Source organism: Eupeodes corollae, chromosome 2 (genome assembly GCF_945859685.1).
Source record: "Eupeodes corollae chromosome 2, idEupCoro1.1, whole genome shotgun sequence".
In the NCBI taxonomy this organism is placed as follows: domain Eukaryota; kingdom Metazoa; phylum Arthropoda; class Insecta; order Diptera; family Syrphidae; genus Eupeodes; species Eupeodes corollae.
In genome coordinates, this window is record NC_079148.1 from 103,352,746 (window position 1) to 103,377,977 (window position 25,232).

At 33.1% G+C, this 25,232-nt stretch overlaps 1 long non-coding RNA gene across 1 annotated transcript in view; it reads right to left on the bottom strand.

The window, feature by feature from the left end:
* Window positions 1–17,939: 17,939 nt before the first annotated feature.
* The window catches only part of LOC129944073 (uncharacterized), a 39,918-nt gene continuing 32,625 nt past the window's right edge, over window positions 17,940–25,232 (bottom strand). Inside the window, exons 2-3 of the long non-coding RNA XR_008781392.1 lie at window positions 18,093–18,192; window positions 17,940–17,991 (exon numbers count right to left, since the gene is read on the bottom strand). This is a non-coding gene — a long non-coding RNA (uncharacterized LOC129944073). The remainder of the gene's footprint in view (window positions 17,992–18,092; window positions 18,193–25,232) is intronic.

The window sequence follows — 25,232 nt, forward strand, 5'->3', positions numbered from 1 at the left end:
ATTCCGTGCTTGGATCTAACACCGTTATATTGGGCTTTATTCCCAGCAACACAAAAGTCGTTGCAAAAGACTTTAACACATATTCCTTTTGTTATTTAATTGTGGTTTATTTATAATTTTAAACAAGACAAATTTGATGGTACTTTTCGTTAATCGAAAACTATCTTTAAAAAAATCGTTTTCGATAACGAAGTTAATTCTTAGTTCTGCTGTTTGGTAATTTTTTTTAAATTCTTTGTTCTACTTAAAATAGCTTTTCATAATAAACTTTTGTTAGCTATAAACTGTCAAATTCTATGAAAGGATGAAAATGATATCGATTAATTAAGAAACCTCTACAAAATCAAACATTTTTGAAATTGAGATGAATTGACGCCTTAACCCTAAATTTCAAAATTCATGGTCTTTGTTAATTCTTACAAAATACAAAAAATAGCTTATGTCCAGTGTCTTGTTAACTTTGAAACGTGAAACGTAATTTGCAAAGTTACAAAGTGAAAAGTGTTTTATTGAAACAGCGCCCTGTTGTGGTAGAAAAAAAGACCCCTACGAAGAAATGATTACTAAATTTTACGTTCATCAATTGAATAACAATGATGTGCTTTCAATAAGACTGCAGTGGTGCAACATGTCACACAGCTGGTGCCACAATTAATTAATTGAATTGAACCGCATAGTTTCAGAATATAGACCCGTGAATTAAACTCCAAGATCGGACGATTTAACGCAGCTTGACTATTTACTGGGGGTATATGTGAAGTAGCTAGTCTACGCTAATAAGCCCGAAACAATTGACTAATTGGTGGACAGCAATCGACTCGGTATTACCGATACATGACGACAATTGTTGGAAAATGTCATCCCAAAATTATACCTCCAAACTAGACTACTTCTAAGCCAGCCTTAGTAGTCATATGCCAGAAATCATATTCAAGTCAAATGCCAGAAGATTATCTTTCGAATAAAGGCTAAATAAATGTCTTCAATTTCAGAAGAACAAACCCGTTGACAAAATAGATGCATTTACATCTCGACTCGCAGAAAACAACACCAGCCCTGAGATCTTACGAAGTACAACTCTTGCTAACCGCTGTTTCTTTTTTTTTTATAATAAACACACACTCAAGGGGATTTACTACCCTTATTATGCAGATGCACAGTGTGAGCACTAGGAAGAGGAGAGAGGGTTTAAAAGGAGATGTCGATGCACATTGGTTTTGAATTTGTAAATATTGCAATGACTAGGAAAGACAGAATGTGGTAAGGCATTCCACATTCACGTAGTACGGCTAAAGAACGAATCTCTGTATTTGGCAGTAGGACCGAAGTTGGGCTCGAGGGTATACTGATGAGCATTCCTAGAAGCGCGAGTATTACGGTTGAACTGTTTAAGGGGAGGAATGCAACTGGCTATTTTACTAGAGCATAAGCCGTTAAAATAACTATAAAAAAGGGTTAGACAAGAGACCTTACGACGATGTTCAAGCGAAGTAAATGAACTTATGATGGTATTATCATTTATCAATTAAAATGCTCTACGTTCAATACTATCCAAGAGGCTTAAGTAAGTTGCAGGAGCACCAGCCCAGAGATGGGAGTTATACTCAAGCTTTGGACGTATGTAAGTCTTGTAGATAACAGCCAGATCAGAAGGGGTGAAATATTTCTTGCATCGCCTAAGAAAACCCAAACACCTTGCGGCATTTTTGGCGACATCGCGTATGTGATCATTCCATAAGAGGTGGTTGGTGACACACATACCGAGAATATCGAGGTGTTCAGTCTCATTGATGCAAGTGCCATCCATGCATAATGACAATGGGGGTATATCTCGCTTTAACGATACAACACAGCATTGGGTTTTCGAAGCATTAAATTCCACGCGGTTTTTTAATCCCCATTGAACAATGTTGTTAAGATCGGAATTTAATGAGCTTATCATATTTTGTCGTTGCAGTTCCACATCCGAAGAAGATGAATGTGAGTCTAAAAACGAATATGAAAAGCTAGGAGTACTCAGCAAAACAATGTATTGGATTAGATCTTGCAGACAGAGGATCATTAATAAAAACGAGCAAGAGTGTTGGAGATAAAACAGAGCCCTGGGGCACACCAGCATTTATTTTATGGTTTTCAGACTTGAATCCATCCAATACAACTTGCATTGAACTATTCGAAAGGTAATTACTAATCCAATGAAGCAGGGATTCATGAAAACCGAATGCACGCATTTTCGATAAGAGAGCCTGATGCCAAACCCTATCAAATGCTTTTGAAATATCAAGTGCAATAATCTTACTTTCTCCAAAACGATGTAAAGATTTGCTCCACTGTTCGGTGAGATGAACCATGAGATCACAAGTGGACCTATTGCTACGAAAGCCGTATTGCTGGTCATTAAGAAGCTTTCGATCTTCAAGATATTTCTTGAGCTGATAATTAATCAGCGTTTTCATAACCTTGGAAAGAAGGGACGTAAGTGCAATCGGTCGATAATTAGACGGTGAGGAAGATTCGCCTTTTTTGGGAATAGGCTGGACAAATGCGGTTTTCCATCCGCTCGGAACGAAACCTGGGGAGTAGGACAGATGAAAAAGCGCAGTGGTTTGCCAGCATTGAAGAACACCTCTTCAGAACAATAGCGGGGATACCATCCGGACTAGCGGATTTATGTGTGTTTATATCTCTTAAGACTCTTGCCACAGTACGAGTGCGAAAAAAGATTATTGGTCCCATAGAATCACTAACTCGCTCATGCACAGGCGGAGTCATAACACTCACTGGCACCGTATAATTGGCGGCGAACTGCCTAGCAAAGAGATTAGCTTTCTCTAAATAGCTAACAAAAGAAGTGTCATTGACAACGAGCGTAGGAACCGAAGAAAACGAAGAATTCCTCATGTTTTTTACAAATGACCAAAAATTTTTACTGCCTTTGGGACATTGCAATATTTTTTGCCGTAAATTTTGGTCATGTAAAAATTTGGTCCGTCGAATATGGACGTTGCAGGCCTTCCTGGCTTGTTTGAACTTTTTCCGGCTTTTCTCAGTACGGTTGGCTTTAATAACCTCTTTACAGCTCGCATCAAACCAAGCGTTTTCCTTGGGTCTGATACTTTTAACCCTGTTTGGTATAAAAGTTCTTATTCCCAGGAGAATTAAACTTGTGGGCTTCTTTGGGCTAAGAAAGCAATTGAGTAGCAAGGCCCTCTCTCGAGGGCACAAAGTGTCGCTATATGAGACCCTCATCATCCAAGTCCTTCTAAACGGTGCAGAAGCATGGATTATTACAAAAGCGAATGAAAGCAGCTTAGGTGGTTTTGAGAAAAGAGTTCTTCGTGTGATCTACGGTCCCATATGCATCGAAGGGGAGTGGATAAGAAGATGGAACGACAATCTGTACGGGCTGTACAGCGACGTAGAATTAGCCAGAAGGGTAAAAGTCCAACGACTAAGATGGCTGGGTCACACAGAGCGCATGGAAACCAATGCTTTGGCCCGGAAAGTCTTCAAATCCACACCCACAGGACAGCGCAGTAGAAGAAGACCGTGAACCAGGTGGCGTGCAGAAGTGGAAAGTGACCTTACCCAACTTTGAATGCGAAAATTTAAACATCTACCTGGGACCGAGATAGATGGAGAAGTTTGTTGGGTGAGGCCCTAGTTCACACAGGACTGTAGCATCACCTTGAGTAAGTAAGTAAGACTTAAGGTCAGTAACTGATTATCGGGCAGTTGAAAGTTAAGTTAGTGACGAGGCCGTTTTCTTTATCGATTTGTTCCACAAGTTACAACATTCTTAGGACTACCACAGAATTCAAACACATGCTTCTTTAATAACAAAAATTAGCCAGGTCATCGACGAACCAGAACTGTGAAAGATAATAAATTCGTTTTGGTCTATCTAGATCCTGATTTAATGTGCTTTCAGCAGAACGATGCCCAGTACAACACATACAGCTCCATATTGGACATATTACCCATGAGCTATGTATTTCCAAGCAATCTTACGTAAAGGAGATGTGAATTGTACAATAGAATCGTATGATTAATTATACTCTTGTGGATGTTCTGGAGTCACAAGTTTATAAAAATAAACAACAAATTTTAGCTGCCCATAAAATTACATTAACTATTTTTTATTTTCCTGACAAATATTTTATTTTTGACTAAATACATGAACAAAATTATCGAAGGGAAACTCCGCTCTTAACGTAAGAAAATAATATATTTTGAATATGATGATCCCAACTGTTTTACTTTTTGATCTGATCTGGATTGGATCATTATGATAATTAAACCTGGCTTTTATTGCTTTTGGGAAAATTTAGCCTTATTCATTTGCCAAAGTTGAAGCACTCAATGGGTCATTTTATATGCTTAAACCCATTATGGACGGATGTTCCAAAGTAATTGAATATTTCAAGAACATCTATGACACATCTGTTTTGTTCAATTTAAATATAAAAATTCTAAGACGTCTAAAAATTCTAAGACGTCAAAAAGAAAAAAACAGATTGACATTAATCAAGTGAATCAGAGTGTAAACACTTTCTCACTAACTCGCTCAAGCACAGGCGGAGTCATAACACTCACTGGCAGCGTATAATTGGCGGCGAACTGCCTAGCAAAGAGATTAGCGTAGGAACCGAAGAAGAGGAAGAATTCCTCATGTTTTTTACAAATGACCAAAAATTTTTACTGCCTTTGGGGCATTGCAATATTTTTTGCCGTAAATTTTGGTCATGTAAAAATTTGGTCCGTCGAATATGGGCGTTGCAGGCCTTCCTGGCTTGTATGAACTTTTTCGGGCTTCTTTTCTTTCTCCCGCTTTCCTCAGTACGGTTGGCTTTATAGCAACGGGAACTAACCTCTTTGGCCTTTATAACCTCTTTACAGCTCGCATCAAACCAAGCGTTTTCCTTGGGTCTGATACTTTTAACCCTGTTTGGTATAAAAGTTCTCATTCCCAGGAGAATTAAACTTGTGGGCTTCTTTGGGCTAAGAAAGCAATTGAGTAGCAAGGCCCTCTCTCGAGGGCACAAAGTGTCGCTATATGAGACCCTCATCATCCAAGTCCTTCTAAACGGTGCAGAAGCATGGATTATTACAAAAGCGAATGAAAGCAGCTTAGGTGGTTTTGAGAAAAGAGTTCTTCGTGTGATCTACGGTCCCATATGCATCGAAGGGGAGTGGATAAGAAGATGGAACGACAATCTGTACGGGCTGTACAGCGACGTAGAATTAGCCAGAAGGGTAAAAGTCCAACGACTAAGATGGCTGGGTCACACAGAGCGCATGGAAACCAATGCTTTGGCCCGGAAAGTCTTCAAATCCACACCCACAGGACAGCGCAGTAGAAGAAGACCGTGAACCAGGTGGCGTGCAGAAGTGGAAAGTGACCTTACCCAACTTTGAATGCGAAAATTTAAACATCTACCTGGGACCGAGATAGATGGAGAAGTTTGTTGGGTGAGGCCCTAGTTCACACAGGACTGTAGCATCACCTTGAGTAAGTAAGTAAGACTTAAGGTCAGTAACTGATTATCGGGCAGTTGAAAGTTAAGTTAGTGACGAGGCCGTTTTCTTTATCGATTTGTTCCACAAGTTACAACATTCTTAGGACTACCACAGAATTCAAACACATGCTTCTTTAATAACAAAAATTAGCCAGGTCATCGACGAACCAGAACTGTGAAAGATAATAAATTCGTTTTGGTCTATCTAGATCCTGATTTAATGTGCTTTCAGCAGAACGATGCCCAGTACAACACATACAGCTCCATATTGGACATATTACCCATGAGCTATGTATTTCCAAGCAATCTTACGTAAAGGAGATGTGAATTGTACAATAGAATCGTATGATTAATTATACTCTTGTGGATGTTCTGGAGTCACAAGTTTATAAAAATAAACAACAAATTTTAGCTGCCCATAAAATTACATTAACTATTTTTTATTTTCCTGACAAATATTTTATTTTTGACTAAATACATGAACAAAATTATCGAAGGGAAACTCCGCTCTTAACGTAAGAAAATAATATATTTTGAATATGATGATCCCAACTGTTTTACTTTTTGATCTGATCTGGATTGGATCATTGTGATAGTTAAACCTGGCTTTTTTTTCTTTTGGGAAAATTTAGCCTTATTCACTTGCCAAAAATGAATAAATCAATGGGTCATTTTATATGCTAAAACCCATTATGGACGGCTGTTCCAAAGTAATTAAATAGTTCAAGAACATCTATCACACATCTGTTTTATTCAATTTAAGTATAAAAATTCTAAGACGTCTAAATACAAAAAGAAAAAAACAGATTGACATTAATCAAGTGAATCAGAGTGTAAACACTTTCTTAGAGTATGGAAATGTGATGATTGTGCGATTAGATTGGGTGGATGTGTTTCGCTACACAGAAGAATTTTTTAAACCATCGAAGGACACATTGGCAGCCATCAGGGAAGTCACATTGATTCGCCTTGAAGGACTTTATGTACATATCTCAATTATGTCAATGCATACACTACATATATACATATATAAATATATACTTGTACACTAGAAACCTTAATGCAAAAAGAAACCAACTCACCTATGAAATGAACGAAGAAGAAAAGGAGCGAGAAAAGCCAAGCAATACTTATGGAGGTCTAGCTTTAATTTTGGTTTTCTTCGGTTTTTTCAAGGAAGCAAATATCCATAAGGATCCTATATAATTTCTTCTTTTTTTTGTTTGAAATAAAATTCAGAAACATCGTGGTTTCGTCTTGACTGGCTGAAGACTGATTTTTTTTTTGCTACGTCTTCTTCTTTTTTGTTGTCCTGCTCTCATGTGGAACGCAATTTTTGTGCTCCATATCTGTATACATAAGTTTATGAGGAAAGAAAAACCCTTGTATCCTTGCTATTGTAGGGCATTATAATGGCTGGATAAATGTGTGTGAAGATGTTTGTCTGCTTTGTTACCATTTGAAGGATGTGCTAGTTCCTTAAAGTGGTTGGGTAGGCATCAGATCTTCAAGCTAAAAATAAACGTTTTCAACAACAACGTATATGGTACAATTACAAAAACAACAACACAACGAATTGAACAGCAAGCGGGAGAAAGAAAAGAAGAATGGACATGGATTGGGTTCATCGGACTAAACTTATGCCAAAATTATATCTGGAGTAGACGTTTTTTGTCAGATGAACAACATAATATGTTTGTACGTTTTAAATAGGTATATGCCATTTATTATTGTCTTTTTATTTAAACAAACAAACAATAAAATAACTGCAAGATTGTACGAGATATAGATTGTAGGATTCTACTCGAACGGAAACGGAAAAGGAAACAATTCTATGAGTGCCAACAATTGATTATTTCTCTTTACATATTAGGATACAAATAGTTTTACTTAAATTACCATTTTAACAGTTTCAATTTTGTTTCAATCGTTTCAAGATTCCAAATGAATGGTTTATAAAATGAATATAAAGATATGAGCGTTTGCTTACCAAAATAAGAATTATTGGTAAAGGACAGGAAATAGTAAGAAAGTATACTTATTTATAAAATTCCCATTGAAAGTTATTGTTATTGGACCAATTTGTCCAATTGAAAATTTGTATAAAATATATACATTTCAAGGTTTCTACAACTTAAATTCGTTACTGGTTGATTTATGGAAGTCGTCTATGTAAGGGTTCGTAGCATTGTTCGTGTTTTTTTCTTTCGTTGACAATGGAGTCGTTAAGCTACCAATTGTTGGTTTTTTTTTGTAAGTTTAGGCAGTCTAGGCTTTAGTGTGTTTATCTACCAAAACCTACAAAACTAGCCACCTTGTGGCTTGTGGGCCAATGTTTGAACACAAGACGTTCCACATCCAATGCAATCAGGGTGTCGACAGATAGACAAGCTTCTCCCACCCAAATTTATCACTTCGCAATAAATCGACGCTTCGGAAGCAGTTTCTTGGATGTCGGAAATAGAAGAGTTTATCATCATCTTATGGTAGTTACCTTAAGAATACGTACAGTTACAGTTTCGGAAAACGAATTTCAACATCGGAAAGAGAAAACTCTTTAACAACTAAGGGACTATTTTCCAACATATGAGAATAATCAGCTGCACAAAGCCCGAAACCATAAAAAATCATTTCATTGCTGTGAAAAATGTTTTCAAAGCAGGTACTGGAAGAATAGTCGATCTTGTGCAAGGAAGAAACAGCATCTGGCCTTCTGAGGAGACTTGGTTAAAGATTAATTAAAGGAAAAAATTAGAAGCTCTTTTAGCAGTTGCTCGAGTTGAAGAAAGAAAAAGGAGCCAGAATTCTCATACCGCGATGAGATAAAAGAGGTTAAACGCAGCAAGCAGAAAAAAAGCCGCAAATAGGTGCAACAGCAGAACCCTCAATAGGATAAAAAAAAAACAGATCGATGGTGTTCAGAGATGTAAACAACACTCGGTAAAAGATAAAAAAGGTTTTCTGTTAATCTTGGATGAGGACCAGCTAAGAAAATAGAAGGAACATTTTTCTTTTGTTCTAAACCCTGTAGTCGACAGCAAAGTGCAACTTCAACATCTTCTGAGTTGCCCGATGCCATAAACTCCTGAGTAAACATCACACTCTCTGTAAAAAAGAGATATGTACCGCGATCAAAGCACAAAAAACAACAAAGTGGTAGAGCTTGACGGCATTCCCGCATAACTGTTGCAAGCAGCAACAAGTTCCTAATTGATCGAATTCTTAAAATTTCAATCCCAAAGCCTAGAAAAACCATACTTTGCACTTTAAAAATAGACTGCGTTACTTTTGGTTCCCCTTTGTTTCATTTGGTTGTGAACCGCTTACCAACAAACTTATGTCTACTTGTTGCTGGAATGTTTGTTTTGTTTTTTTTTTTACCATGCGGGCAAAGCTGCGGGTACCATCTAGTAAAAATATAAGCGGTTCGTTCTGAAACTTAAAAAATATCGCAGGCTTGTCCAAACCTCCCGCCTTGTTTTTTTTTTCATGTTCATATAATTGGTTTGTCTCCTAAACTATTTTTTTTTCTCTCAGCACTTAAATCATTTGCATTTGAAGAACTTGAAGCAGTTTTTATATTAATTTTAGTTGGTCAAGTACCTTTTAAATGCTTTTACTCCGCATTACCATACATAAAAAAAACAAGTCTGTGAAATAAAAAATTATAATGGCAATCATTTTGACTTCATATATACTTTTAAGCTTATAAGTTTCCAGTCTTGAAAAACCTCCTGCTGCTTAAAAATATCTTGGGAAAAATGAAAGTGATTTTATTTGAAATTTAAAAGGATTTGAGATAGTTTTTTGGTAGCAGGCACCCTTGTTCGGATAAAAAACTTGAACAAAAATACTACTAAAAACGATTTTTGACTCTAATATCTTAAAAACGAATGAAGGTTTAAAATTGTTATCAACTGTTGAATTCTACCAAAAATTCCATACCTAATTGACTTTAGTTCTTGAGTATTTCGAGAAAATAGCAGTTTAAACTTTTACTATGATATATTGATCTTAAATCAAAATTTATATTATTGCAAAAGAAATAGTTATTAACTTTCCATAGGAAGTTATTGTAATGGGTCCGGTTTGTCAAATTGAAAATGTTGACATTTCTTGACGATTTGAGGTTCCTAAGGTCCAAATAAAAGATTTTAAGATAGATGTCTGTGCGTGCGTGTGTACGTTCGTACGTCCGAACGTTCGCGACATTTTTTCGTTGTCCATAGCTCAAGAACCCGAAAAGATATCGACTTCAAATAAATGTTGTACAAATAAAAAAGTAAAAAGATGCGGAAAGAGCTCTCAAAAAACTTGCGTGTTTTTTTTACCATAGCAGTTTAAAAAAAGGTGAACATTTTGGTTAACCCTTATTATCTTACGAACCAAAAGCGCTAGATACTAGAATTAAATTTTATATAATATATTGTAACGTGATACCAAACAAGTATATTTTTTGAAAAAAAAAATTAACAGTTTTTTTAATAAATCAAAAAAACTGGAAAAAAACGTGTAACCTCCACAATTTTACGAATATAAAATTATTTTATCTCCAAAATAATTTCGTACAACGAAAAATAAAGTTTTTAACATCTGGTAAAATTTTGAGAAAAATCGAATTGACAGTTTTTTTTTGTAAAAAATAAAAACATAAAAAAACATTACTGAAAGTTGGTAAAAACTGATTTTCGACTCAAAAATCTTTTCAAAAACTTCTAATTTTATCTTATGGGTGATTATACAAAAGTTGAGGATATTTTGTTTACGATAGTTATTAAATCTAATTCGGGTGTATGTATAATGTATATGATTGCTAATCGTATTAATATATTGCTCCCGATTGGGCCAGTCACTTTTTTTAGTAGATGCTATTTGAAAATTTGAGAATTTGACTGCCAGGGGACTGACCAGTATACACAGTTTTAAAAGTATTATATTGATATTTTATACAATTTAGTAAAAAGCTCTTAGGATTTATTAATGATAACTTAAAATCACTTAGTAGCAATTAAAAATTATTATTTATATGTAATACTATAAGAAAATACTATATCACTTTTCAAAACAGACTTTTGACATTTAAAGTAACGTTATTCAACTATCTTTTACAACTTTCACATTGTTTTACCAAATATTTCTAAGTAATCAACAAACAATATGAACAAAATCTAAAAATATTCATCTTAAAAGTACTAATGATCAATTAATGGAACATTAACTATATACCTGACAAAGGACTGACGCCATAGAACTGACGAAAAAGACAACATTTGAAATTATAATCAAAACTAATGTTGTTTTTTGCAATTTCGAATATAAATAAACTAAATTTTAACAAATCAAAGTATAATATGAATAAATAAAAATAAACTTTAGATTACCAAAAAAGTTAAGTTAGGACTGACGTGTTGACTGACTTAGCACGGGTATAGACAACAAACATAACCCAAACTCTGGTACAGTGAACTGAGATTTGACGTTGAATTGGCGATATTTCGCATGAGTTTTCTCATATCAATGATAATTTTTACTAGACAGCTACTTAATTGTTTGTTTTCAGGGTTGTGACATGCCAAAGGACTGACGTTTTAAGAACTATTTGTGTTTTTTTAATAACTTGTATTCAAAATGAATAACTGCATTTGGTGACCGAATAAAGGCTTTCCACTGTTTTAAAATAAATTGTAATCTCAATAAAATATAAAATGACTTTGTATATATTGGTTGATGACATCGAGTAACCCAACTTTTGTATAATCACCGTTATAAGAAATATTGTTTTCGACATTCGGACAAATCGAATTGACAGTTTTTTGGCAAAAAATAAAAACCGACTCAAAAAGCTTTTAAAAATTAAAAATATTGCCTTCAAACTCTTTTTATTTCACAGAAAATATTGTTTTCGATATTCAGTAGTTTTTTTTTATAAAAATCCAACAGTCCGTTTTCTTAAAATAAGTAAAACTTACAAAAAATAGTACGCAAATGTATTAAAAATTGATGTTCGGTTCTTGATATCTCTCAAATTAATTTCATTCATCCAATTTGTACAAGTTTAAGAAATGCTACTAAAATTGGTATACATTTGTTTTCGACTAAAAGTCTATTTAACAAAACTAGATTTTCAAACTAGACTATTTCTTTATATGAAAAATATTGTTGGTGATTTTAAAATTTGTAAGAATAATTTAATTGACAACTTTCTTAACCCAACACGAAAACCTACAAACTTTTAAGCAAGACAAATCGACAGACGGGATGGGAAGTTATCAGTGTTGGTTGCATCCTAGCCTCTTTTCTTACTATAGCAATTTAAAATAAATGCAAGACTGAATCGCACTCCTTTATCCAAACATTCTGTTTACAAGTAGAAATTTTAATTTAAAAATTTCAAAAATATTAAAAAAAAAAATCTACCCAAAAAAATAAGTTCATCTTCAAAAACTTAAATGCCATTAAATATTCAAAAAACCTTGATTTATTAATAGTTAGAGTTTTTTTTCACTTAATTTTGTATGTAAAACATTGTAAATTTTGATTTGTTTTTGAGATATCGAATTTTGAAAAAAAAAAGAGGCTGGGGTGCGATCCACACTGAAAACTTCCCATCCCGTCTTTCGATTTGCCTTGCTTAAAAGTTTGTCTATATGCACTCGTATCAATTTTTACCAAATTTGGGTACTATTTTTTTTTATTTTTTATGAAAAAACGGACTGTTTTTTTTTTAATTACTAAATATCGAAAACAATATTTTCTGTGAAATAAAATAAGTTTGAAGCCAATATTTTTAATTTTTAAAAAGATATTTAAGTCGAAAATCAATTTTTACCAACTTTTATACATTTTTTTTAGGTTTTATTTTTTGTAAAAAAACTGTCAATTCGATTTTTCTCAACATTTTTCAAAATGTTGAAAACAATAATTCTTATAAGATAAAATAAGCTTGAAGCTTAAATTTCAAGTTTTTGAAAAGATATTTGAATCGATATTCAATTTTTACCAACTTTTATACATTTTTTTTTAGACTTTTATTTTTTATAAAAAAAACAGTCCATTAGATTTTTCTCAAAATTTTATCAGAAGTCAAAAACATTATTCTTCGTTGCACAAAATTGTTTTAGAGATGAATTCATATTTCAAACGTAAAATTTTGAAGGTGACAAATTTTTTTTTTCAGTTTTATTGATTTATAAAAAAAAAAACCGTTATATTGATTTTTTTCAAAAAATATACGTTTTGGTATCTCGTTACAATATATTATATAAAATTTAATTCAAGTCTCTACCGTTTTTGGTTCGTAAGATATTTAGGGCTAACCAAAATTTTCACCTTTTTTTCAAACTGCTATGGTAAAAAACCACCAACGCAATTTTCTTCAGAGCCCTTTCTGCCTTATTATCTGTATAATAAAATTTATTTGAAGTCGATATCTCTTCTGGTTCTTGAGCTATGGAGGACGAAAAAAACGTCGAGAACGTACGGACGTACGAACGTACGCACACACGCACGCACAGACATCTTTCTAAAAATCTTTTATTTCGACTCTAGGGACCTTGAAACGTCGAGAAATGTCAAAATTATCAATTTGACAAATCGGACCCATTACAATAACTTCCTATGGGAAGTTAAAAATGCAAAAAGTAAAATTTGACAATTTTAATTATCAAATATTATTGAGTTAAAACTACGCAAAAATGAATAGGTTCGGTTTTGACCAAAAAATGTATGGGTGGACTACTATTAATTTTAGACTTTAAAAGAAATACCTTAGGCAAATTGGCTTAAAACCTTTTAACTCAATCGATCCATTGGTTTGAGCTGTAAGGGCGAGGACACAGAGACAAGCAGACAGATGGACGGAATCGGGAATTTCACTTATATCGACCTCTCTACCATCGTAATTTTTGATTAAAATCTAGATTTCGAATTCTTTTACGACTACATTACTTGCCGTATAGTTCCTTTATGCCGCAAGTATAAAACGTGAATGTTTTTTTTGAAAACAAAGAGAGATGTTGAATTTGACCTTTTCTAATCTTATACAAAATGTTATTATTAATACTTTTTTAAAACTTTTAAAAATATCTAATTGACATCAAGATAAAAACTTAAAGCAAAAAAGTTATAAGATAACTGACTCAAAAATTATTTAAAATACCTTATAATATTTTGCTGTTAATGTTTTGTAGTAGTTCAAGACAAGTTACAAAAACCAAAGTTATACCAAAAGACTGGTTTAACTTTTTTAATATACCTTGACATAAAACATTATAAATTAATATAAAAATATAAAATAAGATTTAAAAATATCTATTTTTGTTAACGTGATTTTTAGCCGAAAACCAAGGTTTACTAATTTTATCAGCATTTCTTAAAAGTTTTAATTTCTTATATAAACAACAAAAACAAATTAAATTAGTTTAAAATCAATATTTTGTTATTCACGAGACCGAACATCAATTTTTACCGATTTTCCGTACTGTTATCTGAAGGTTTTAGTTTTATATGAAAAAGCCTTCTATTGGATTTTAATAATCTAAAATTTTTGAAAAGATCTTTGAGTCGAAAATCAATTTTTGAGTAATGATTTTTCAAATATTTTATTTTTATACAAAAAAAAACTGTCAATTCGATTTTTTCAAAATTTTACCAGATATCAAAAACTTTATTCTTCGTTGCATAAAATTATATTTTGGAGATAAAATAATTTTTTCTTCGTAAAGGGTTGGGATCGGAATACTGTATGGATCAAAATACTGTATTTAAAATACTGAATCTCAAAATTCTGTATTTCAAAATTCTGTATATCAAAATTCTGTTTTTCAAAATGATTTAAACAAGGCTAAAAACTGAAAAATGTTTTGTCAATGTAAAAAAGTGCGCACTATTTTACATTATCAAAACGATTTTTATTTTTTAGCCTTATTTACAGCATTTTGAAATACTGCATTTGAAAAAAAATAATCTTTTTTTAAGAAAGCCTCATCATTTTTCATTAGCATAATGTTCTAATATACTCCCTTCACAATAACATATGTATTTATGATAATAAAGTCTCTGAAATAATAAAAACAAAAATAATATAAATGGTATCTTATTTATAATTTTTCTTTCTCATTCCTTCTTCTTAGTTATTTGTATCTCTCTCACATTTGTACGTGAATTGTTTCTATCATAATCAACAATTGCACTAAACTTATAGATCTGTCAAAACTTCCAGTATTATGAGTTACAGTATTTTGACAATTCAGCATTTTGAGACACAGCATTTTAAATGTACAGTATTTTGAAATACAGAATACTAACCATACAGAATTTTGACCATACTGTATTTTAATTTTTCGAACCTCTCCCGTTCGTAAAATATCCTAGGTGACAAATATTATTGTTCAATTTTTCCTTTAGTTTAAATTATTTCCAAAAATATAATTGTTTGGTATTGAGTTACAATATATCAAATAAAATTTAATTCAAGTCTCTAACGTTATTGATTCGTGAAATATTTTGATTTAAGCAAAATGTTCACCTTTTTTAAAATTGCTATGGTAAAAAAACTACGCACGCAATTTTTAAATTAATAACAATTGGAAGTTATCAAGAAGGGTTGCATCTATTTTTTTAACAACCCACATTTGTATCTAAAGCTTAGTTCTTAACAAGAATATTTTTAAAATAGTGAATTAATTTTGAAGTTATCAGATATTCAAAACAAAAACCATTTTTCACCAACGTTTGACAAGTTTTTTAGTGTTTCTTGTAATCAAATACTGTAAATTGGATTGTTTTAAAATATTATCAGATCCAACCATCACAAAGAATAATCTCATATAAAATGGTGATATTAAGCTGTAGTAACATTTGTTTATAAAATCCAACTAAAAGTTGTTTTCATAACAATTAAAATACTACACAAAATTAATACAAATTTGTATTGACTTCAAAATGATTTCATTCTATTCTCAATTATGTGGTTAAGAGAAAATAATGGTGATCGAAAAATCCAATCTATTTTTTAATTTAAAATTATTATTATTATTATTTTTATTATTATTATTATTATTATTATTATTATTATTATTATTATTATTATTATTATTATTATTATTTATTATTTATTAATTTAACAATAAATATACAAATTAATAAAAGATCATCAAGAGCGCCTTAGGCTTTCGGCTGAGATTTTACAAGAAAGAACATGAGAATACTTATACTTATATTTTAATAAAATAAATAACTTATTCATATGTATAAACAGTAGATAATAAATATTGTATATAATATAACATATTATGTATAACTTTGTTATAAATTTGAAATTAGTTGTAAATATTGTTTAACAAATGAAAGATGGGGTTTTCAATTAAAATTCTCGTTAACAAAAACAGATTTTTTAATTAAACTTATTTCATCAAAGGCAAAGTATTGGTGAAATGGTTATTAGAAATGGTTTTTGACTCATTTATAGAAGAACAAAGAAAAATATGGACTTAAACTTTTTGATTCACTCAACATATACAGTCAGTCACAATCGTATTCGTACAATACAGCAGAATTACTATAAGTGTGAACTAAAGTTATTTGGTTTGGGTAATACGATTTTTAGATGCATTTTTATAATAAGCAAGTTATTTCCGTCACATTTGCAAACCAAAATTCCAATCTTGACCATTATAATATGTATCCTTTTATGAATAACAGTGTTTATTGGCACTTGTGTTTTTCACTTGACAAAAAACCTAACGCATAAGCATTGTCAGTACGTTAAGTGTGTTGTGTGGACGGTTTTGTTGAGCTACGGAATTTTATAATAACCCACCATAAAATGGAAAAATCAAACGCGGAAATAGATGCAATCATTAATAAAAGCCGTTAAACTATTAAGTACATAATAAAATTGCATAAAGAAAAAACCGTATGGAAAACGAAGCAAGGAGCTGGAATCGACAAATTTTAAGCAATGCTGATGAAAAATATATAATCCGCGAAAGAAAGAGAGATCCTAAGTTGCACCAAGGTTGGTTGAAATTTTAATTGTTACCTCAACAAGCAAGTGAGTTCTGAAACCATTCGCCGAGTAATAAGAAAAAGTTGCTACAATGGAAGAATTGCTAGGAAAAAGCCCTGGATATCAGAAGTGAACCCAAAGACGCGATATGCTTTCGCGAAAAAGATTAAAAACGAAACCGTTAAATTTTGGAAACAGGTAATTTTTACGGATGAGAGTGAACTTAACTTGTTTGGATCGGATGGCCGTCAGGGAGTTTGGAGAAAACCAAACACAGAGCTTGATCCAAAGAATTTAGTACCAATAGTGAAACACGGTGGAGGTTCCGTGATGGTGATGGCGTGGAGGTGTTTTTCGGCAGCAGTAGTGGGTAACCTTAAAATCATTAATGGTATAATGAATCAGGATTTAAATATAAATATCTTGAAAAAAATATAAAAAAGGTGCAATTGGACTAGGTGTAGCAAACAACTTTTTTTTCTATCAGGACAATGATTCCAAACACACTACCGTCAAAGCGCGTACCTGGTGTTTAAACAACTACCCAAAAGTAATGCAAACAAATCCACAATCACTAGACATAAATCCCATAGAAAATATGTGGGTTCACTTGGCCAAAATAATAAGAAAATTACAGGTAAAAGAGAGCTGGAACAAAAACTAATTCAAGAATGGCATGCAATCGAGGCGGAAGACATCCAGAATTGATACGAAAAAGACTTAATGAAGTCATAAGGGACAAAATAAGTTATTACAAACATTTACATTTTGTTATAATTTTTTTTTTTAAATAACTATTAAATGAATGAAGAGTTGTACGAATACGAATCTGTTGCTTGTTAAACCAAATAAATTTAATTTTTCAATTCAAGTTACTTATTGCACTTTTTGGGCTACAATTTGTTGGAAAAGGCAAAGTGTACGCATATGACTAACTGAAATTATTAATTTTCTGCTAAGGTTACACATAAATTGACAGACGCTATGGGAAGTTATCATTGTGAGTCGCATTTCATCCTCTTTTTTGAAAATGATTTCAGGTTTAATATTTATGAACGTAATATCTTTTATTCTTAAAATATTTTCTGACAAATAAATTTTAGTTTTTTGATTGGATTCTGCTCCAGTTTGATGAGTAAAATAAAATGTATTATAAGTTGAAAGCTTCATTTAATGATCTTAAAAAAAATCAATGATTTTCTTAAATATTTCCTATTCATACTGATGCTACTCAGTTATATAAATTGTAAATATAATTGTAATGTGATTCTAACTGAAAAAAATGCTATTTGAATATTTAAAAATTCCATACACCTAAACAATTGTATGCATCCTAAAAACGTACCCATGCTTTCTTATGTATCTATCAATATGTACATAATAAAGATATTATACGTGTTGTATATTCTAAATTTTAAATATTTATGTTAAATTTATATTAAATTTTCTTACCAATTTGTTTAACTGCGTTTAAAAATTACATCCAGAAGTTTTGAAAGTAGACACAAAATATACATAATTAATTAGCAATTAATTCTCAAAAATATTAATTTTTACTGTCTTACTTTTTAATATACGATTCCGATAATCATCATCTTTGGGAATTGTTACACTTCCTCCACCATTCGACACCATGGAACTTATTTGTTCCATTGGTACAATATCCTAGAAAAAATAATAAAATTAGTAAAAATAAATCGATTTATGTATTTCTTAAATTAATGTGGTTAATATAAAATGAATTTTATATAATGATGTGAGATGAATGTTTCGAAACATGAATTTTTCAAATCTATCAATTTAAGACTTTAAATTTGTAATTTATAGATGAGTGTAATTTTTTTCTAAAAGTGATTATAAATCCAACTTTCCAAATAATTCAAGCTACATACATACAAACATATAATTTTTGATACGTTCTAAACTAATAAATTGGAGTATAGTATTTCAGAAACTGTAAAAGTAGTAATCAGCGATGATGGTTTTATTGCTAAGTGAAGTTCTAAGTTATTTTAAAAAAGTATTACTTAAATACTTGATTAAACATATTTTTTAAGTAGGAATGCGAAAAGACTAAATATGTATGTGAATATATTAGGAGTCAGTTATGAAAATATTAAATAAAAATGCGTCATCAAAATTTCCGAAAAAGTTTTGAAAAACAGTTTTTACATTACATTTTACATTTTTATATATACTTTATATTCAAATATAATAACAACCTAGGTACCAAGTTGTATGTTTTTCAAAAAATTATGTTTGAAATGACGTTACTTAAAAATTCAACGAAAGTTTAATTTCTACCTGTTGAAGAAAGTATAAAGGGTGCCTTTTTAGTGGCGTTGCCCCTGTTTGTATATTTTCAATTTATCAACATAAATATTTTAAATTTTCTTACAATCGACTAAAAAATATCAAACAAAATAATGGGGTTTTACCAATATACTTATTTTCCCGCCAAAACAAAACATTTTGACTGGACCATGTCATAATTATCAAGTAACATTACTAACAAGTACAGAGTGCTCTATCTGGATGTAAAAAATATTTGCAACATTGAATAACTCCGTCTTTTTCATTCGATTTTCATAAATGAGCAAGAAATATTTGAGAAATTTAGGCCATCTATATTTCAAATTAAGTTTATATTGTAACATACTTAAATTGTATTAAATGAAAAACCGAACTTCGGGCTTTCTGCATAATATAGAGCAGTATTTCGAGCATTTAAGCAACCGTTTCAGCTCTTCTATAAGCTTTTCCAGCTAAAACGTTTGTTCATACACTTGCTCTGCCAGAACTTGATCGTTGGGGCTACAGTTCGGCAAAATACAGCTCCGACGACTTTTTTTCAAAAAGAAGTTTCGGGATAGACAAAGGGCGCGAAAATCCTTTAGTATTTTGCAACTTCTTTTCTTCATTGGTCTATTTAGCTTTAAAGAAATAGAATGATGTGACAGTTTCGAAACACATCTTAAATCAAACTGCTACTTTCCGGTCGGGCAGTAGCTTTTTATGCATAACGTAGGTGATGTGTCACTTAAATTTTTCAATTTTATTTATTAAGGGTGGTCTAGAGCACCAAAATTTCACCTATTTCCGCGATTTTTGTTTGTCATTAAAAGTTAAAAAAAAAAACGTTTCTAACCGTTTTTTTTTATTTAAAAAAAAAACAATATTTACGATTATACAAATGAAGCTGAAGATGAAAAATCGGACCCGGATGGCGTAGGTTATTTCGAGATTTGATTTGAAATACAAAATTCAAGAAGATTCGGAATGCAATTATAGAAATAGATGACAGCCCAAAAAACAGTCGTCAGCGCGCTGCCCACATCACATTTGGACGCTTATAAAAGTATTACGAGAACGAATACCCCTTAAACCCTTTCGGTAGAGAAAGTTAATGTCCACAGAATTGGAATCAGTGCTGATTAGAGAGCATCTACACATGAAGTGCTATCGACGCTCTACAGATCATTGGTTAACACCTCGACATCATTTTATCAAAACTAAAACTATTGTTCTAAATATCAAACGTAACCATCGACCCGCTTCTATGATTGTTTAAATGAAAATTTCACTCCAAATTGTCCCATCCCGCCATTTTGGGAACGAATGGGAAAACTGTAGTTAAGTTCTAACATAAAGATGAGATAGACAGTTTGGAAAGAGTTTAACAAGTACCCTTTTTAATGGAGATAAAGGGTTTTTCAATAAGGGCGGGGAGATGTTGAAATGAAATTAAACAAGCTGTATGTGAGGTATTAACACAATTGTTTTTTGTATTTCAAAGGCGCATGTATGGAATATGACATGATTCAAATGCCCACTTCGGCTTCTTACGGTGGCACGTATCCCAGTGGTCAAATTTTCAATGACTCTTCCGCATAGATCCGGCTGATTGTGGTTTATTTGCATAGACCAACGACTTTAGGAAATCTCACAGGAAAAAGGCTTAAGAAATAAATAAATTGGGTGGCGCAACAGTCCGTTTGAGAACTAGGGCCTAGTTACTGACAACTCTCAACCATTCCTGTGTGTAAGTACAGTTGTCAAGGATGGAAGGGACCTACAGTTTTAAGCCGAATCCGAACGGCAAATTTGAGAAAGCACTTTTCATGACAAGAATTACTCTTGGAGAATTTGTCAATTCCTCGCAAGAGGTAGTACCCGTGAAAAAAACTTTAGTTGGCATAGGCAGGGATCGAACCCAAGACCTCTCGCATGACAGTCCACCGCACTAACCATCATGCCACGGGTACTACCAGGAAAAAGTCTAGCGGGGTCAAATAGCATGACATTGGTGGCCAGTTCACATCACCCCAGCGAAAGATAACCTTACCCTCAAATCGTTCATGCAAAATGTCAATCGTGGCGTTTGCTGTGTGGCACGTAGCGCCATCATACTGGAACCACATGTCGTCTATTGTTCAATATGGGCCATACGCAATTAGTTATCATTCGTATGTAGCGCTCGTTGTTGACGGTGACCTCATCTCTAACGTCATTTTCAAAAAAAAAGTACCGACCAATTACGCTGCCTTCCTTGTTGGCCCTCTTCCAAACGATTATAAGCCCAGTCAGCGAACAAACGGTCATGAACTTTGAGATCCTGGGTTAGTTGGATCTTGTACGGGTGTAAGCGCAAGCCCCGAAACAAAATTCGCTTATTTGAAGTCAGCAAAGTCCGAGTTTTTTTGCACGGCGAGGAAAAGACTGCCCTGTGTTCTGCTATACACCTATACGGACCGCGGCAATGTTCTCGGCCGATCTCGCGGTACTTGAACGTACGGGTGTTGGTGGTTTGTTGACTGAACCAATCATCTCAAATTTGACCACTAAACGTTTAAGAGTCGACTGTGGAAGGCCACCACGTCTACCACAAAATGGGCGCAATGCGTGCTGTTTAATCGTGTAACTTTTCATGATGAATTGGCATAAACAACTGAATAATTAACGAAAGATTTGACAGATGTCACCAAATCAAAATGTTCGCCACGGGGCGCCAAAGTCTACTCGCACCAATTAAAAAACCTTTAGATAGATTCTTCTACAGGATTCTGATGAGAAGAACAAACCCAGAATAACTAGAAAGTGCCTTACGGTCAACATCTTAGGTTTAAGAAAAGCTTAAGATTGGGTCTTGGCAAGTCCATATTTTAATTTCATTACAGAAAGTTTTAAAAGCTTACGACCGAGTTAACGAAAGCATAGGTCGATGGCCACAACGTTTAAGGGATGTCTTAAATATGAGGTCGGTAGTTTTGAGTGAAACAAATTTATAAATTAATTAATATACGCATACAAATTCCACAGTTTATTCTTAAGCTTTTCTATAATTTCTAGACTATTGCGTCGCCTTAACTGGGGCATAGTGCATCTGACATATTTTTTACGATAAGCACGCACAGTTTTCATAATTAAAAGTTTTCAATAAAAGGCAATCTGCCGCCAACACAATGTATCGAAAACCAGTGGCAACAGTGTCAAGATGCAATCAGAGAAGCCGCCTGTGATGTGCTGGGTTTCAAACAGCCACCAACAAGGAACCCCTGGTGTGATGAAGAATGTCGGCAGGCAAATGCAGCCAAACAACAGGTACGCAAAGCGGCGCTGCATAAAAGGACGAGAGCTGCTCGTGATCTCTATGAGCAGAAGAGGCGAGAGGAATGCCGACTTCTTAGAAGGAAAAAGAGAGGGCATGAGAAGCGTGCGGTCGAAGATGTTGAGAGATTTAAAAGCAGGAATGAATTTTGAAAGTTTTATGAACAGGTGAAACGAAATTCACAGGTACATAAACCTAGAACCAAAGGCTGCAAAGACGAAAGTGGAAACATCATAGTGATCATGCTGTGGATATGGAAGGACCACTTCTGCAGACTGTATAACGGCGACGAAGAACTGAATGCCGCTTCAGGCAGGATGATCCATTCAATATAGACGACGAAAGCCAACAATCCCGTCCTCCCGACTTAGACGAAGTAAAGATTGCCATATCTAAGTTGAATTCTAATAAAGCCACTGGAGCGGATGCCTTGAATGCCGAGCTTTTTAAAGCAACTCGAGATAAGTTGGTTAGGAGCATGCACCATTTTATCTGTAAGATATGGTCGGAAGAAAGCATGCCCGATGAATGGAACCTCAGTATTGTTTGCCCGATCCTGAAAAAACCATAACCTCTAAACTGCACCAACTATAGAGGAATACTCGTAAGTCTACTTAACATCGCATATAAAATCTTCTCTGCCGTAATATGTGAACGTCTAAAGCCCATCGTCAACAACCTGATAGGTCCTGATAGGTGGTTTTAGACCAGGAAAGTCCACAGTTGATCAAATACTCTTATTACGGCAGATATTGGGAAGAACCCAAGAACATCAAATTGAGACCCACCATATTTTCATCGAATTCAAGGTCACATATGACAGCATCTGCAGGGACTAGCTGTATATAACCATGTCTAGTTTTAACATTCCTGCCAAACTCATCCATTTGTGCAGGATGACCATTTATAATTCTCGCTGCTATATAAAGGTTGGAAACAACTTAACAGAACATTTCGAGGTCAAAGAAGGCTTAAGACAAGATGATGCGCAGTCTATGATTTATTTAACATCGTGCTTGAAAGAATAGTGCAGAGCTCTCGAGGGACCAAAGTGTTGCTATATAAGACCCTTATCATCCCCGTCCTGCTAGCGGATGAAAGCACCTTGGGTCGCTTCGAGAGAAAAGTTCTTCGTGTGATCTACGGTCCCGTATGCATCGAAGGGGAGTGGAGGAGAAGATGGAACAACGAGATGTAGGGGCTGTACAGCGACGTAGACTTAGCCAGAAGGGTAAAATTCCAACGACTAAGATGGCTGGGTCACGTAGAGCGCATGGAAACCAATGCTCCCATCCGGAAAGTCTTCGAATCCGCACCCACAGGACAGCGCAGTAGAGGAAGACCGCGGATCAGGTGGCGCGCACAAGTAGAAGGTGACCTCACCCAACTTCGAGCGCGAAACTGGAGACATCTAGCTAGGGACCGAGATAGATAGAGAAGTTTGTTGGGTGAGGCCCTAGTTCACACAGGACTGTAGCGCCACCTTAAGTTAAGTAATAAAAAGGACTACGATTCAAGTGCGTTCTTTTGGTGTGTGCAGACTATGGACTCATCATTAAAATGGAGCTGAGTAAAGTTTCAGGATTGTTGTCATCTGGTTATTTATTTAATGTTGAAATAATATTCATCCAGGTGGCGCACTCTGTACTGTAATAATCTAAGTTGTTTATTAAGTTAGTATTTTAACTTATAACTAAAACCATTCAAATCATATTTACTCTACGTAAAAACTACTCACTAAAACAAATAATTTTCTACAACTATTACAAATAAGTAATATTACATTGTTACAATACCATTCAAAGCATAAAATATAATATTTCAAATTCAAGTTTAAATAGCTTAACACTACAGAATTCTGTTATTACAAAACTGCTTTAGGTTATGAGGTGTACATACATTTTTCCAATAAGGCCTTGATAACTTTGAACTTTCACAGTGATGGCACCCTCCAATCAATGGCCTAACTGTCAACTTTAACACATTTTAGTTTTTTATCACAAAATCATCCAACGACTTCTTCAAACATAAAAACATTGGCTATAACATTATAGTCACATCGCCCTTGTCTTAGAGTCGTTTTCTTTATTGAAAATTAAAGTCACGTAACCGCTAATGTAGATCGCTACATGAACTAGACTATTGCGACATAAGTGCTAAGTGGTGCCAATACCACGTTGCATATGAAACAATCGACAAATTGAAAACTCAAATCAATGAAATTGAGAAACGATTATATTATTATTTATCGAGTGACGAAATAACTTAAGATCTCTTTTTATGGAACTAGTTCCTTCGAAATTTTTGGATAAGTCATAGAAATTAAAATCAACGAATTAATCGATGGACAAATTACTTCTTGATGAACAAAGTTTTCAAGTTCTTATTGGAAAACTTATAAAAGCAGAATTTATGAATACCATTACAGTTTTTTTAATAATAATTTAAAGCGTTTTGAATTAAGAAAATATAATAAACTTACAATGGAAGACTTTGAATTATTATTATTTAGACTTTTAGCTTTTTTTTCTTTAGCAAAATATCGAGAGTCATGTCTTCTGTGGGTTTCCCATTGTTGATTACTTACACAGGGTCTATTGTGTTTTGTTGAATCATATTCAGTGTCACTTTCTGTTAAAGACATGATTGTTTTATGTGTTTTTTGTTGGTTTGATGGTGTTTTTTAATGTTTTGTTTATTTGTTTGTGATGTTTTTTTTTTTATTTTTATATATTTTTATCACAAATGTTGGTGTCTTCAATGTAGAGAGTTATCCTAAAAATTAATAAGTTTATTGTGTAATTTCTTTCAGATACTCAAAAAAAATTATTAAATGTATTATATATCTACAAATTGATATATTCTACAAAATTAAGAACTTAATGATAGACCTTAAAACTACAATTTCAACCATTTACGGCACACCTTATTATATTTCATTTTATGAAACATCATGATTAAAAAACCTTCATAACAAAATATTTATTATATATTTCTCCCTCGCTATCCTGGATGAAAACAAACACAAATTACAAGAATTTTTTGGTTCACTGTTATGGAAGCAATCAAAAGATAAAATAATAATTGATTACTTTAT